The following is a 17431-nucleotide window of genomic DNA, read 5'->3' as shown; positions in this document are numbered from 1 at the left end:
TTAACACCTTTGGGAGTCACCGTGGCGGGAAAGGTTCTGGTTCTGGTTCTGGTTGGTTTGGCCTCCAAACTGTGAGGTTGGAGTCCAAATCAAGTTGGATCAGTTTTACATTTTCATGTGAATTCCTGATTCATCGATAACGATCACGGGGCAACGTGATTTGTTTGGAAATATCATCACGTTAGCATCCGTGCACGTCATTCTCTTGGCGTGTGCACGTGCCGGCGGTGATCCGCGTGTAATCTCCTCCTGGAAATAAGCACGTGCACGCTGACAAGGACGGAGTAGAACCCTAACCCTTCGGCTAACGAGGGCCTCATTAGGGGACGCAGGACCACCGGTACACACACGCACGCGCACCCGCAGGGCACCACTTTACTTGGACTCCTGCAGCGGGAGCTGAGCACGTCCCACAAAACCCGACCGAACAGGCGCGAAGAAGAAACAAAATGGTTCATTGCAGGCTAAGTTTGTATTACTTGGGAGTACATGCCAACGTGCCAACGTGCCAACGTGCCAGTATGCTCTCATTTGTAAAATGGTAGCAAATAAAATTAAATGCATTTATTATTTTTTTATTGAATTGGTGCCCCTGCAAAACCTCTTATCGCGAGATTTCACCCCCAGAGTGACCCATTTGCAGTTGATTTGGTTAGGATGTATTTAAAACAACTAATAATTACCTTTGGTTTCACGTTCTAATTGGGGTTTCATTCATTTTGCACACTAAAACAGAATCTTCTGTCAGAACACAGAAGATTTCAAGGGTAAAAATAGCAAAAACATAAAAAACGAGACCACGTGCGAACGAGCCTGGCTGGAGCCAAACGTGTTCGTTCCAATTGCAGGCGGCTTTAAGAAACGGCTGTTAGTCCCACGACCGAGTAGTTTCATTCCACAAAACACAGCAGATCTCCTAAATAAAAGCTACACAGTACACAACAACAACAACAACAACAATAATAATAATAATAACAATAATATGATAATATAATAGCAACAGTAACGATAATATAATAATAATAATAATAGTATTAACAACAACAACAACAACAATAATATGATAATATAATAACAACAATAACGATAATATAATAATAATAATAATAGTATTAACAACAACAACAACAACAATAATATGATAATATAATAACAACAATAACGATAATATAATAATAATAATAATAGCATTAACAACAACAACAACAACAATAATAATAATATAATAACAACAATAACGATAATATAATAATAATAATAATAGTATTAACAACAACAACAACAATAACGATAATATAATAATTATAATTATAATAGTATTAATAATAACAACAACAATAATGATAATATAGTAATAATAATAATAAGTACAACAATGTAACGTATCTGCAAAGCACAATAAACAACGTTCATGTCCTCATTTCATCATAAAAAGTCAATCAGGACTTTTTGTTTGTTCCAGCCTGATGACTGAGGACCTTTTTGGAGGAAAGTAATTAAGCACTGATGGCATTTCAGGGCCAACAATGGAATCTGTCTCATTAAGATTTGCAGGATTTTCTCGCTTTTTTTTTTTTTTTTTTTTTGGAGCGAGGGATGCAAATGAAGTTGCGTTTTCCGTCCGCTCTGCTGTTCCTTTTGTGTCCCCTTTTCAATGCTGGAAAGTCCACCCCCCCGGCTTCAAGGCAGGTAAAATCATATTCACGGCTCATTTGGTGGACTAAAAGCGATGCTCTTATCACCTTTTTATTATTTGCACTAAAGCGGATCCTAATTTCATTTATTAGAGCCACACACACAAAAAGACAGAAAATTGGTTAATAATGTGTGTGTCGTTTGGAAACATTTGTTTTTCAGCACATACACAGATTATAAATATCTGACATGCTACAATTGCAAGCAAAAAGTAGTGCTTATTTTAATTTTTGCCTTACAAGAGTAACGAATTCAGTGGTGTTTTTGTGTGTGTTTGATCGCAAAAAGAAAATGAATATTAAAATAATATGAAGCTGTGCTTTATTCCTGCTAACTTTATTAAGCATCTTGAAATGAACATTAAACACGTTGGGTTGTTTTTTCCTGCAAAATGTAAAACACGTGCATTTAATCATATAGATCAGTTAATGTGCTAAAACATAGAGCTTCACACATTCTTCTTTTAATTAGCTGAGAGGACAAAATATTTGTAAAAAAACAGCCTACACACGGGACGTGTGCCTAATGTCGTGGCCACTATAAACAAACTAAACTGAAAGGGAACATTTAACCTCATAATAAGCCAAGGTTGTCCAAAGGGAAGCCCGGGGGCCATTTGCGGGCCTCAGATCAATTTTTGGAGAATAAAATGAAACACGGCCCACGCCAAAATATGAGGAACAAGGCGTGGGACCACCTTGAAATAATAATAGTAATAAAAACAGTGCCAGTGTTTCATAAATGGAATCATTACAGCACTGATATTGATAAATACCCAAACAATTGTTGATGTAATACACCAGTAGTGCTGCATATAATTATCATTGTTGCTATTATCCAATCATTTCTAAGCAACAAATAAAAAAAAACAGGAAAAAAATTGCAAAGCACTTTGTTATGATTTGTTATTTATTGAAATAGCCGTCAACTTTACTCTACTGGCATATTTGGACAGGCTGAGGAAGGCCATACTAAACATTATTTGCATGTTACGCGCATAAACTGGAGTTTATTTAGTTGCGTGTGTTTTCTAAAAGTACATTTGCTTTTTCAAAGGTTTTCTCATCTGGATGACATCTAACAAGATCAACAAGAACAAAACAATGTCTCGCAATAAGAAATAAAACGATTCATCACGCGATAAATGAACATGAACTGGATCATTTTGCCTGCCTCCATATATCGCCATGTGCAGGCATTGTTTTCCTTGTCTCTCACCCCCCCAAAAGGCAGGAAGAGGGTTCACTCTGTGCTTTGGTTCAAGCACTGACACGCTTCATGGAACGGCAGCGTTCCATAGAACAACGGAGTGAGACCTCTTGTCAGTCATATGTACAATCGCTTTGTCAGTGTGTGGGTGGGGCGGGTGGGGGGAGGCGGGGCTGCACGCATGCACGCACAGCAGTGGAGCGATGCAAGGTCATGTTGCAGAAATTAGGAGGGGAAAAGATGACTGCAAAGAAAAATGAGTCAAATTAAAAAGTGTGTGTCCAGTCATATTTCTTTCATGGGACTTTTAAAATCTCGTCTGCCAGCCCCCTCACAAGGTGTGATTGTCAGGCTTGTACAGGTACATGCGTGTCATTCCTCATATCCTTATTCTTATTATTGTGATTGCAATCACACTTGAGTCTTTCCTGGTCCGTCCCGTGCAGGCACGTCCTTGCTCTTCTTGGAAAGAAGCTAACGTGTGGAAAGGCCAAGGCTGGAAAATAGCAGAAATGTAAAAAATATTTTCCACGTATGCCAGCGCCATGAACGCAAAGGTCATGTGACTACACACAGCTGACACGAGTGCTCCACCGACCCCTGCCATCCCATAATGAACAGCATATTTGGCTTATTGTCTAATGAAGCTGAAAAAGCACACAAAAGGACATCAGTGCAAGCGTTTCTTCATGGTGATTCTACTTTTTCCTGGGAGAGATTAGGCTCCCGCTGAAAGCTTTGGGATATGACGCGTTAAATGGAAAATAAAACATTGGATTAAACGCGCCACCTGTCTGCAGGACGCTGATGGCTGGATTCAGCAGCGCTAATTTAGCAGAAACTTCGACTGGATGTGCTTTTGCTTCTGAGCCACCGAGTAGGACGCTTGTTTATCACACGCGTGGGACGTCTGGCGTTACGCCATCTCACTTTCAACTGCAGCCTGCATCAAAGGATTACATCAGCATGCATTAAGCTTTTTACCAATAGTCAGAATGATTATATAGCACTAGTGAAGCCATTATTCCTTCACTTGCTGGTGGTGGTTAACTACGTCTGTAGCCACAGGTGCCCTGGGGCAGTCTGATGGAAACACAGTACTACTTGCCTCAGGGGGGCAAGGTGGGTTGTTGATGTGCCCAGGCACACAACGGCAGCGACTGAGTGGAGGGAGCGAGGATCGAACCGACAACCTTCCAGTTTCTGGACGACCTGTTCTACCTCCCGAGCCTCCTCATTGGCAGGAAAATATGCAGGAAGTTACGTCAAAGAAGTGGTACGTGTCTTCAGGACTTGTTGGCAAAGTAAGGTGGAGTGTTTCCTTGTTTTTTACCATTTCAGGGTTAACTTCTTTTTACACTTGCGTGATAATTGCTAATTTCTAAAAAGGGACTCATACAAGAAGGAACACAGGAAGTAAACGGATCCACGCTCAAAGCAGCCATGCATCAACATCATTTGCTGTTTTTTTTGCCCATTTGTTTTTTACGTTTACACAGTTAGCTTCTTTTTACACTTGCGTGGCAGCTGGGAACGCTAAAAAGTGAGACTAATACGAGAACGTACACAGAAAGTGACGCCAAGTAAGCGAACCCACGCTCAAAGCAGCAACGTGTTGACGTCATTTTTGTTTTTGCGCTTTTAACCTTTTCAACGTTTACACAGGAAACTTCTTTTTACACTTGCGTTGCAGCCGAGAATGCTAAAAAGTGAGTCTCGTATGAGAACGTACACAGGAAGTGACGTCAAGCAAACAGAAATACACTCAAAGCAGAGATAAGTGCCATCGTGACTCGTTTTTGTGCGTTTTACCTTTTCATATTTCTCCACGTTGACATGGGCGACTTCTTTTTACACTTGCGTGGCAACCGAGAATGCTAAAAAGTGAGACTCATATGAGAATGTAGACAGGAAGTTACGTCACGTATGCTAACCTGCGCTCAAAGCAGAGAGAAGTGTTGTTGTAGCTTGTTTTTGCGCTTTTCACCTTTTCATGCCATAAGAGGTTTGCTACGCTCTAAAAAGATTCCATTTATTAACATCAACTCCTATATTGGGGAAATTCATTTATCACAGTCGCGTCCGGAAGCAATCAGCCGCTATAAACGAGGGATGACTTTATACGACGACTCGTGTTTGAGATGACATCCGTGCAGAGATTGTCCACTTTTGTTGCCAGATGCATCCTGATCGACTTCATTCGTGCTAAGCGGGACTACAAGATGCAATCTGCAGTAAAAAAAAAGAATAATAATTTAAAAATGTAATTAGCGTTAAGCTAAAAGTTAAGCCCCCCCCCATGAATGACATTATCAAGCACCTCTTGACGATGATCAGTTTAACGAGCATGGGGGCTAATTACGCCGCTCATTATTTTCTGTGTATCTTTTGAATCGTTGCCATGTTCACTTTCCACCACAAACAAAAGGAACTTTCTTCCTCTTTTTTTTCTTGTTTGGGAGAAAGTGCAGAGTCGTCACTTTTTTGCCGTTGGCGCCATCCGTGCTCGAGCAGAGCGGCCCTCGCTTTTGTTTTAGCCATAATTAAGATCCCACTAATCTGGCACACACAAAAAAAGAAAGAGTCGCTTTGTCAAATTCATTAGTTTAAGATAATATTGTGGAAAATGCGCAATTAATTTGCAGGGCAACTTTAAATGATGAATTAAAGGCAGCATGATTGATGCCACCTTAGCTTCTTATCTGTCGTCTGCTCCACACTGATCATCGTTCTGATTTTTGCATTTTCAACACTAATTGCAGGGAAACTGTGAGTCTTTTTTGGGGGGGGGGGGTGTGAAGTATTTGTCCATTAGAGGAGGTAATTAATGAAATCCCAACTGGAGAAACAAACAAATGACATAACGCGTCACGGAGCTGAGATTTAGGAAGGGAAATGACAAACGTCTGTTGCACGCCAGGCGCTTGATAACGCAGATTAGTGGTCATCAATTTGGGCCCCCCCCCGTCAAGGTCTCGTTAGAAAGGAGGCATAATTTAATTAAGAGTTAGCCATCGCCCTCCAAATATATTAATTACCTTGAGCGTGGGCCAGATGAACGCGGTGATTAGCGCACGTTTCATTAGCGGCGGGGGGGGGGGGCTGGCTGTGTTGACATGATAATGGATGGCCCGTGAGGAAATTGCTCACCTTGCACCGGGGTGAGCTGGAGGACGACGCAGGTGGCGGGGTGTCACCGCCGTGCGTACGACGACAGGACTTTGAAACACTGCTACGACCACCCACCCATTTACCATGCGCTCGCTATCACCAGGCTCGCGGGGGTTATCCTAGCCCAGCCTATCCTTCGCCAGCCAATGGCAGGGCACAGAAAGACAAACAAGCGTTCGCTCGCATTCATAACTATGGTAGCTGCCCAGATTGGAACCCCAATCTTCCCAATCTCGACCGTGTGGCCAACATGCTAACCACTCGGCCACCGTGCAACCTGTGCTGCCACGTACTGCGTGTGCATTCTCAGTCATCCAGGTCAGAAGGTTGAATGAAGCTTGACACGTTTCACCTTTAATGCGGTTCCAAACGTTCAGGTGTGGAGTCTCCCTATTTAGGTCTCTGGTGGGTGTGGCCCCCGGAGGACCACCATGGAGGACAAGGATGTCCAAATTCTGGAGAAGGAAGGCCGCGAGGTTCAAGGAGGCGTACAAAGGACCTTTCCAAACTATCATCTGCTTACAACAATGTCCTCACATATCCTCCCCCAAAGACGGTGTCATTCCAAGGGAAGAGTAAAGCCTCGTTTACACTCGCATGCGCTTTGTCCCCACGGTGGTTTGCAATTCTGCGTGCCAGTGCGCAAAGAAAATTTGGGAACATTCCAAATTTGTGGCACACGTCATTTCCATGAACTAGTCAGGAATGCAGCGTGAACGCATCGCAACCTACATGCAAACGATGTGGCCGCTGCTTGTCTCATTCACATGAACGGGGGGGGATTCTCCAGTCATTTCTGTAGCTTCTTGGATCTTCCTTGTGATTTTCTGTCAATAACTAATCATACATTCCACGTACCAAGAGCTAGCTTCTACGGCCGAGGACCGCCAAGGTTCCCGACTTCAGCCGCCAACCGGCTCGCTCTGCACCCAACCCCTTTAGCCCCACCCACGAGTGGTGAGCTCATGGGAGTGCCTGACATATGAACTGGTGGGGAGTCTGCATGGGTCCGTTGTGGTGAAGAAGGACCTGAGCCCAAAGACAAAGCTCTCAATCTAGCGGTGGGTCTATGTTCCCACCCTCACTTTATGTGCAAAAATTAATTCTGGACTACTGAGCGCACCTCAATATAAGCTGCACCCACCAAATTTAAAGAGCAAACAAATGTAAGCTGCAGGTGTCTTTAAGCCGCAGGTGTCCACGTTGTAAGACGGGATATTTACACAGAAAGACACACGATAGACCTTGCAATCCTACCTACAGCACTCATGATGTGGGAGACGCTTTATTCCGTCACAGTTCAACAGCCCAAGCAGAAGTTGCAGTAATTCTACACTTCATCAAACTTACTTAAGATTTGTCAGATCAAAGCACCATCGCTGCATAAGACTTGAAAACATGTCATCTTGGCATCCACTTCACGACTTCCTGAATCTGCGATCCACGCATCTGAAGAAAAGAACTGTAGTTCTTTTAGTCCCATCATTGTTTACATCTCGGCGTCTCATCGTCCGGAATTTACGGTCATTTTGTATCTCTCTAAATATCAAATACCAAATACCGGAGGAAGTGAGAAAAAATGGGTAAAATACTAAGACAAGTTACCCTGAAGTAGATCACACGTCCAAGTACAAGTGTTCTCAGGCCATGTACCTGATGGTTTCATGTTCTCATGTCAGTGTGGTCGTCATCGGTCATGCGTGCGTGCGTGCGTGCGTGCGTGTGGACAGCCATGTCACGATGCAGAATACCAGTCGAGGTTGCAAGGGAGTCATTTCCAGCCTGGCTCCCCTGCGACACGACAGCAGGACAAAACAAGGCTACGGTGCATTTTTCATCTGGAAGCAAGCTCTCCTTCGTCCTATCCTCCGTTTTTATTGATGGATTTGTGTCCACGACCGTGATGTGTGCATTCTGCACCAATAACAACCTTGCGTGATGCATTTCACCATACTTGCCATACTTGAGTAGATGTATTTCATATAAATAGAAAAGAATTACTTGGAAAATGTGTTGAAATTCCAGTTGGTACTTCCTTTGATAAAAACATTTTAAAATAACATACTTAATAATAATAATAATAATAATAATAATAATTTAACCAATGAAGAATAAAAATTGCTGATATGAAATCAAATATTAAAGCGTGTAAAAGTTATTCACATTAAATCTGCTGGCTCCCAACTGCAACAACATGCTGAGTCTTGTAAAAATATGATTCCATGACGGTTCCATGGAGTCATGCTTGTTGTTGTTGTCATCTGCTTTCAGTTTATTGGAGTATTTCAAAGCAATTTTCATGATTTGAGGGTTTAACAAGAGCGATATTAAGACTACTCTCCAATGTAAAGCATGACCGCCAAGAACAAGCTCACCCTCACGGCCCCCTCCCTCTACTCGTACCCCCCGCAACCCAAACCTCCTCCCACTGGGGCTAGAAAAGTGAGGACACTCACCAAGCAGCGGCTGATCTCCTGATGGCCGCCGTGGCTTCCGCTGAGGACACACCTTCTTCAGCAGCTGGACCGTGGGGGCGTACCGACCCGCGGGAAGCCGTGACATCCACATGACGTCTCTCCCCGGGCCTCGCAGCCATCCAGCCGCCACGGCCAGCCTCCGGGGGTCTGCGGGGGGAGACGAGAAAGAGACGGGCCAGTCAGTGGCACACTGCAGCTGAGCTGTGGCTGCTCTGGGAGCCATCTCATTCAGTCAGGATTGCTTCATACAAACGTTGACAATGCATCAGTGGAAGCCATTGTTGATATTCAACATTTTTTAAATAGCTGAGTAGAATAGACAACATGGCAGCCACTAAAACTTGGCAAGGGAAACTGACCCGGAGCCTCCCATCCCGAGAACACTACTGTTGAAGCGCTGGTGGTGTGAAAGAGTTCCAAAAACAAAACCACTGAGGGCGTGAACACCAGGTTGGCTTCTCCGCAGAGCAACGAGGATGATGTCATCTACCAGAAGTTTAGTATCGTCTCATAGAAATGAATGAATGAAAGTGAAATTACAATCCAAGGGAATAATAGGAATCTTTTTTGTCAAACCGATAACCAAAACCTTTTGCTTCTCAAGACCGATATGATACCGGTGACCGATATCTTTTTATATCGACTTTTTAAATGAAGTGTAGTTTGTGCACACGTGGAGGTAAGAAGGACTGGAACTAATTAGTACCTGTTGATTAGTCCTAATGAAATATGATGACATCACTACTATCAGGAGAACCAGAGTATAGAGGGGGAGGAGCCACCTGCTGTGGCCCAGCAAGGTGCACTGTATTTGGGCACACGCTCCGAACAGGCGGTGTGACACCACGGAGGTCTCTGGCAAACCTTTAGCACTTTTCAAAGGCCGCAGCGCTGGCATTTCAGGTGGCTGATAAGGTTTTTTATGAGCTCCATGGGTTTTTTCCCCCCTCATGGCGGAGCATTTGGTACAACTAGCATGCAAAATGTCTACATGAAGCATTATCAAGCTTAAAAATGGCTAAATGTATTGAAAAGATGCATTCAAAGATGTTGAAGATGCCTTATTCTAATGAGTAGTGTTACTGTAATGTTGAGTGAGACACACAAGCACCAGACTTGATGGCTTTTATTGCAGATCTCACAACAGCCACAAAATAATCCTGAATAAAAATCCCTACTAAAAACAGGAGCTACTGCTGCGGCAGTAACCCACAGCAGGATGAAACTCAAGTCGTCACTTCCTGTCTGCCCGTCACATTCATAGCAACACACACGAGCACCAGTCTTATTAATGTCTTAAATGGCTTATTTCCTCTTACTATGTCGACTATGCTGGCTAATAGGTGTGTAAATGTGGCTAATTTCATGTTTAGAGGGCTCTAATGATGTTAAAAAGCATATTTAGAAGGTCATAAACAGGTGTTCTATGCTCTAACTACAGGAATATTCCACTTAGAAAGAAGGATTCCTACTTTGCAGAAATTCACTCATCACGGTCGAGTGTGGAACCAATGACTCGCCATAAACGAGGGATTCCTCCGCGCACAAAAAGTTTAATTTCAGCTCAGGGTTGAAATTTCAGGATGAACGGTGAGTTGTGCAAAAACAAGTGAAGGAGTTGGACGTGCGCATTGGGAAGGTTAGAGAAGGTGGCATGAAGTTGACCTGTAAAAGGTTACAGTGGTGACTAGAAAAGACTTGGAGAGCGCAGACTTCCGCCAAGTGCCGTAGGAATAAACAGAAGCTCCTTGGTGGAGGTAAATATTTTCTCTCCCAAAGCCAACAAGTACAAGAGCGTGACGTCTCAACAGGAGAACGTTGGTGTGTCGTGCACGTCTATCAAGGCTTAGTGCTTCAGATCAACGAGCGGCGCACGAGCCACAGGAATGTATGGCGGCGAGCCATCCATTTTGCTAACGTTGCACACAAAGACGATCCCGCTAATGGTGTTGTCTTTCTGTCATTGTCCACCTGACAAGTGTGCAGATTGATACGATATTTAAGAAGCCTTTAACCGTCCGTATGTCAAACCAGCAGCAGGACGCCCGTGCATCAAAAACTCATGTCACTCTGTGTGTGTGTGTGTGTGTGTGTGTGTGTGTGTGTGCGTGCGTGCACGTGTGTGTCTTTTGCATGGCCTGAGGCAATTCCCCAGTGTTGTGTTTCGTGTCATCCTGGTGTCCCGGGGTGGGGGCAGCGAGGGTGGCAAGCTGTGTGTGATTAATTCATATGAACGTGAGAAGAGCGCTGATACAAGACCCTGCCCATCCATCCAGGCCCAAACCATTCCATCTACTCTTTCATTACTGTGAACCTGAACTCCGTGACCTCGCCTACTGTCCAGGAAGCTAAGAAACCATAGCTTTGGCTCACTGGCAGCTGACTTGTCCTCTTGGGAAAGCAAGTCCAATAACTCATCTGCTAAGCAACATGAGCCCCAATAAACGTCCTTCCTGGGCTAGCTAGTGCTTGTTTTCAGCAAAAATCTAATCGAAAATGACCTGCTTTTGGTCAATGACAAGAACTGGACAACATTACAAGTTGGCCATGTTCACTTCAACTGGTCCCATACTAAAAGAAGTCCTAACCAAAAGCTAATGTTAGCACAGGAAACATTGGAGCCCAAAACAATTCCTCGCAACAAAGAATATCCCATCCATCCATTTTCTATGCCACTTGTCCTCATGAGGGTCGTGGGGGTATGCTGGAGCCTATCCCAGCTGACCTTGGGTGAGAGGCGGGGTACACCCTGGACTGGTGTCCAGCCAATGGCAGGGCACATACAGACTGCCAACATTCACACCTACGGTTCACACCCACTTCCAATCGCCACCTAACATGCATGTTTTTGGAATGTGGGAGGAAGCAGGAGAAAAAAGAACTTTATGCAAATGATTTCACTTTTCTGTGGGTGCAATAAGAAAGGGTTTCAAAACCCCCCAAACATGTTCGAAGATCATTTCAAGCAGAAAAAAATATGAACAAATATGATATTTCTGGAGCAGTTTTTGGAAATCTGACATTTTTTGTCAGTAGGACCTTGAGTGCTCACGTTTTCATTTTCATTATTTCTGTGGCGTCACATTAAAAAACAATGAATGGTCTCATCACAGAGCCTATAATAATAATAATAATAATAATAAGCAAATACTGGAAATGATTTGACTTTTTAGTGGGTTCAATAAAAAGCAGTGGAGCTATGTAAACATACTGGCCTTGAAAAGCCCAAAATATATGCAGGATTTGACATGTAGAGTGGATTTCAGGTGAAAATAGTGTTGACAACGTTGAAAAATATGAACAAATATCATATTTCTGCAGCATGTTTTATGAGGAGTGAGGATATTAAAAGGTAAACATTGCCTTAGCCTGACGTTAGCACAAGATCAAAACAAAAGCAATCCTGATTGCCAAAAGGAGAATACTGCAGTCAGCAAAAAATAATCATCTGGAAAATCTTGCTTGAAAGCAAAAGTAAACTGTTTTTAATCATCTATTTTTCAAAACAACAGGTCCAGGTTGAGAATATGAGAAAGGTGGTTGTCTGGGTTTGGTGTTCTGAAAGTAACGTCAGCCATAGAAGAGCGGTGCAAACACGACCACGTCTGCTTCTGCAGCGGCGTGTAGAAACAGGAGCACACGGCCCTTTGACACGCGGGGCAGGCTTGAAGTCGGAGATGTGTAATTATGCGGATCGGCCAGAAATTACAGCTGTGGGAAGGAAGGCCGGCCCGGCGTAATCTTAAAGGTGTGTCGGCGCTCGGCTGTGAGACAGAAGGAGGGGAGGACGAGAGAACCTGTGGCGCTCTTCCTGGAAAATCCGCATCAGCGCCACCCATCACACACTGTTAGCTGCCATCAAAGCTCTAATTTTACTCTAGCATTACACCCCGCCTCCCCGCCCTCCGGCCCCCAACTGGTGTGGATGGTGAAGCCTGGTGGGAAAACGACATTCAATCCAGCGTAAGGCCCCCATTCAGCCAAATTGGCAAATGACAGCTCTCTGCCTCTCCGGTTTCAGGGAGGAAAAGCTGCGACCGTCCCATGACACAGGGACGGGACGAGCGGGCCGAGGCGGGTCAACAACCTCTCTCGTCCTCCTCGGTGGTTCTGGACACACAGCCGATGCCTCCTCCGGGCATCAGAAGGAACTTTCCTTGGACTATTTGGGAAGAGTTGACCTCTGGTTTCTCCAACGTGTAAGCTCTGAAATCAGCAATCTTGAAGAGTACGTTGCCAGTGAGCAACAGAAGCCACATTGTGCTGGACGTGAACTAGCCTGCACACTGAATGGTCCTCTTGCTGCTAATGACGTGCTAATGGCAGCTCCCCCTGCAGAGAATACTAATTCATGTCCTATTCTTCCATGAGATGAGCGTCCACTCCACGCCGGCCTAATGAGAGGCGGGGGTGGAGGTGGGGGGTCCCAGGTACGTCTTCTCCAACAGGGTGGCTTAATAAGCAAAGAAAGGGCCACACAGCTAAATAAAAAGGGAGGAGGGGTGCTTCCTGTTCCCTAATCTCTAGAGAGACCCCCCTCGGAACACGGACAATAGAGCCGGGGAGCTAATGAAAGGATTTGTTCCTTAAACTTGGAGAAGCGGTGGCTCAGCCAGCATGGATGCCACCAAGAAGGCTACTCGGGTGTTCATTAAGAAGCCGAAAATGAGGGACTAAAACATTTACTTTTCTATTTTGGATGCATATAACTCAGTTGCTTTTTCATGTACGATGTACAGCAAGCAGGGCTGTCACAGGATTAAAAGCTTTCATCACAGTTTTGAAATGAAAGGCGCATCAGACCCGGAGCGACGGCGTGGGGACGCCTGCCGTCCTAACGGAGGCGCGCTTGCGTTAAATCACACTCACACACGTCACCTCATGAAGGAAATTCATCACTTACCGCCGATAACGCCTTATTTTTGACAGCCCTAATAAAACCATTTGAATATTTGATATTCTTAATATGAAATCATTTTTTATGTTTTCATGCGTATAGTTTGCTTTTTATTTCTTTTTAATTTGAATTTGTATGTAGTTAGATTTGGTGTACATTCTTAATTTGATATTACTATTTTTACATTTCATGTATATTTACAATCTTTTATTTGTTTTTATTCTTATTATTCTGTGTTATGGATTTTTTTTATTGTATTTTATTTTGAAGCACATTTATTTGTGAAATTTTAAGGGTTTTTTCAAAATGAAAATGTCAACCACAGACAAACACAGCTGTGTTTTAACGTAATGTTACATCATCCCCGTGGGTTTCTGTACAGTTCTGTATTAATAACAAATAATACATTTCTGTATTATTTGTTTGCATTTTTACACAAAAACGACACACTCAACTACAGTCGGCCTTCACTATATCGCTTTATTTCACAAAGTAATTCATGGAGAAATGACCACTTTGATTACTAGTAAAAACAAATCATGCATATTGAAGCAAATTGTACTTATTCTTTGCCTAAATTAAGCGTTTAAGCATTAAAATCTTACTAAAAATCAAACTAAATGGCCACTAAATTGGCCACTAGGTGTCGGTGTTGGGTGAGACAGGCACTAGACTCCTCACCAAGGTTCCCTAGGGAACACGTTTACTGTGACACTGCTCCAGCAGGAGTTTTATTTACGTCTTCTTAGTCTGTTTACTATATTGGCTAATACGAGTGGTAATACGCAAGGAAGTACGTCCAGAATAAAACAACAAGGTACTGCTAATGTGTGAGTCTGTTATCTTATTTATGTCTTATTTTCTCTTATTATGTCTACTATATTGGCTAATAGGAGTGTAAAGGTGACTATAGGGTGTTATTTCATGTCTGGAGGGCTCTAATCATGATAACAAAATGTATTTAGAAGAGTGAAAACAGGTTTTCGATGCCATAACTGTGAAAATATTCCATTGATTAATGTTGAATCCCACTTAGGAACCAATCAAATGCCATAAAGGAGGGGTTACTGTACACACATCTCCATGAAATGTTGTGGAGGGGTGTGGCCTTGGACAAGGAGGACACCGTTACAGTCTACTTGCATCGGGTCCAAGTGGCGCAGTCACCAACCAGATCCAGCAGATGGAGCTTTCTTTTGGTTGGTTTTCTTTGCTGATTGCCAGGAAGAAATGATAGAGCAGCGATGCACGATGTCTCTTTCAATAACTCACTGCTTGTCAGGACGCTTATGGTATTGATAAGCCATAACCTTTCAGATCTACTTTTTTAAAATGCAGATGGAAGTGTAGTTTGTGCACACGTGGAGGTAAGAAGGACTGGAACTAATTAGTACCTGTTGATTAGTCCTAATGAGATATGATGACATCACTACTATCAGGAGAACCAGAGTATAGAGGGGGAGGAGCCACCTGCTGTGGCCCAGCAAGGTGCACTGTATTCAGGCAAACCTTTTGCACTTTTCAAACGCCGCGGCACTGGCGTTTCAGGTGGCTGATAAGGTTTTTCGTGTGCTCCATGTTTTTTTTTCCCCTCCTGGCGCAGCATTTAGTACAGCGAGCACGCAAAATGTCTTCATCCTGTCCACACAGGCGGGGTAGGAGCCAAATATGGGTTTGTATGTCCTGTGGATGTGGCTTGCTCACGTACATAAAGCAAAGCGGTAACTGGTCGCCGTCATGAGCTGACCCGGAAGGGCTTACAAGTCTGGACCGCTGTGAGCGGAATGGTGTGGGAAAATGTTGTGCTAACTGAGGAACTTGTAATGTTATGCGACTTTGGGCATCTGCAGGAATAATCGGGTGATTATATATACTTGGATTGATTTTCGGCATGCAAAACAACGAGTACTTGTGAACAAACACACCAAACCATAGAAGAAGAAAGAAGACATGCACATAAGTCCGCCGTCTTCGGCTTTTCTAGACTTACGAGAAGTGGAATGACTGAGAGTCGCTATGGAGAACAAGACAACCGATACCAGGAGAATGTGGGCCAGGGTGAGTCATGTCCGTGGAAATGATTGTCTGCACGGCGATGACAAGCCGGCGTTCTCAGATTTTCCCACTCTGGAAGCCGTTTTGAAAAAAACACCGTTTCAGGTCACCCAGAACGCCGTTCCCATGCGGACGAGAGGCTGAAACCATGAAGTACTTTGCTGAAAACGTTTCCGTGTGGATAGCCCCGAAAAGTGCTTGTTTACATGTAAGCTCAGGGAAGTTACGACAGGCCCTGAACGTCACACTTGAGTTGCTCACCCGCACGTTACGAGTAATCTCACCTAATTGGAGGGTGATGGGATTTATCGGTATGATAATGATCATCCATCCTTATTATACGCTTCCTGCAGTGAATGTGAGGCATTCCAAAGCGTATAATTCCTTGTCAGATGATGTGTTCATGGGTACATGTTGACAGAATATTGAGTTTGCGTATGAAAAGAACGCCCACCTGGAAAAATGCTGACGTCCCTTGGAGAAGAAGTTCCAGCGCTGCGTGCGTGCAAGTAAATAAATACATTAGGCGTGTGAATGCAGAGAGGCTGAGAGCGATCGGATTGAAAGTGTGGAGAATGAATGGCTGCGGCGGCGAGCGTAAACAGATGGAGGCGGCTATTGGAATTACCTGGCTGGGAGATAATGGCGCCGCATTAGATTAACTTTCAGCCCTTAAATGCAACACATTTAGGCAATCTTGTCCCAAAAAAAAAAAAAAAACATGTCGCCGTGTGAAAAGGCCTCCCTCTCGCTATCAGGAGCCCCCCCCTTAGACAGATGCACGCTGGCAGGGCGCTAGCGTGGACTGTCAAAAAGGCAGCGCCAGATCTAGTTATAAAATAATTGAATTTTCATATCAGAGGGGAGCAGAGGCCCGGAGGACAAAAGGAGTGCTGAGTCCTCTCTGATACGAGCTCAGGCCCTTTGCCACGCGCATCACATCACTATGTTAATGTTCCCGCCTTTTCTTTTTTTAAGGCCACTTGTGCCCCTGCAATGTACAAGCCGTGCCGTTTCAAAAAATAAAATCAAAAATGCAGCCCCCCACCACCACCGAGGCTCTCCACGTTCTCGCACCCCTCCTCGTCCTCCCGGTTATTAAAATTGTAATTTATTTTTTTTCTAAAACAGAATGGCAGCTTGCTTTCTTTTCTCCCGGCTTTAATTACTTTCCTAACTCGGCTGACACCGTCAGCGTCGGAAGGAAGAAAAAATAGGACCTCCCGCCTCCGCCTTCGCATTCCGGGTGTGAAAATGTTTCAAACCGAGATTTTTTGTTAACGTTTCACCTCGTATCTCTTTCACACTTCTGCCAAACAGCTCCGCTCGCAGCCACTCCGCGCTGAAAGCCTTCCTCGTCGAGAGGCTGATCCTCACGGCTGCACGGGGGGCGCTCCTGTTGGCTCAACAAGGTCACAGAGGTCGGACTATTATCTGTCGTGTCCAGGCTGTGTGGCCTCTGAGTCATTCAAATGCTCCATGATGGGGGGGGGGGGGGGGGGGGGGGGGACAGCAAGCACACCTGAAACACCTTGCTGGGCCACAGCAGGTGGCTCCTCCCCCTCTATACTCTGGTTCTCCTGATAGTAGTGATGTGGTAGTAGTGATGTCATCATATTTCATTAGGACTAATCAACAGGTACTAATTAGTTCCAGTCCTTCTTACCTCCATGTGTCGGTTATCGACACCGTATCAGTCTTGAGAAGCACAAAGGTATCGGTGTCGGTTTGAAAAAGAGTCTGTAATACGCTGTTACTTTTTAGCTGCTTTAGGGAGAGGAAGAAAATCCAGATAAATCAAATATTCTATTCTTTTTTTTTATTTCTGTGTATTTTTAGATGGGCTAATTAAATAAATGAGAGAGCACAGACGTCCACCAAGCGCCATAGTCCCCCCCCCCATATTGTTATTCACACCAAAATAATA

At 44.1% G+C, this 17431-nt stretch overlaps 1 long non-coding RNA gene across 1 annotated transcript in view; it reads right to left on the bottom strand.

Annotated features, from left to right (window-relative positions):
• The window catches only part of LOC129190257 (uncharacterized), a 34794-nt gene that overhangs the window by 14877 nt on the left and 2486 nt on the right, over positions 1-17431 (bottom strand). Inside the window, exon 2 of the long non-coding RNA XR_008572967.1 lies at positions 8532-8699. This is a non-coding gene — a long non-coding RNA (uncharacterized LOC129190257). The remainder of the gene's footprint in view (positions 1-8531; positions 8700-17431) is intronic.

Source organism: Dunckerocampus dactyliophorus, chromosome 11, assembly GCF_027744805.1.
Source record: "Dunckerocampus dactyliophorus isolate RoL2022-P2 chromosome 11, RoL_Ddac_1.1, whole genome shotgun sequence".
NCBI classification, from domain to species: domain Eukaryota; kingdom Metazoa; phylum Chordata; class Actinopteri; order Syngnathiformes; family Syngnathidae; genus Dunckerocampus; species Dunckerocampus dactyliophorus.
The sequence above is the reverse complement of the archived record's forward strand: the minus strand, read 5'-3'. Positions and strand labels throughout refer to the sequence as shown.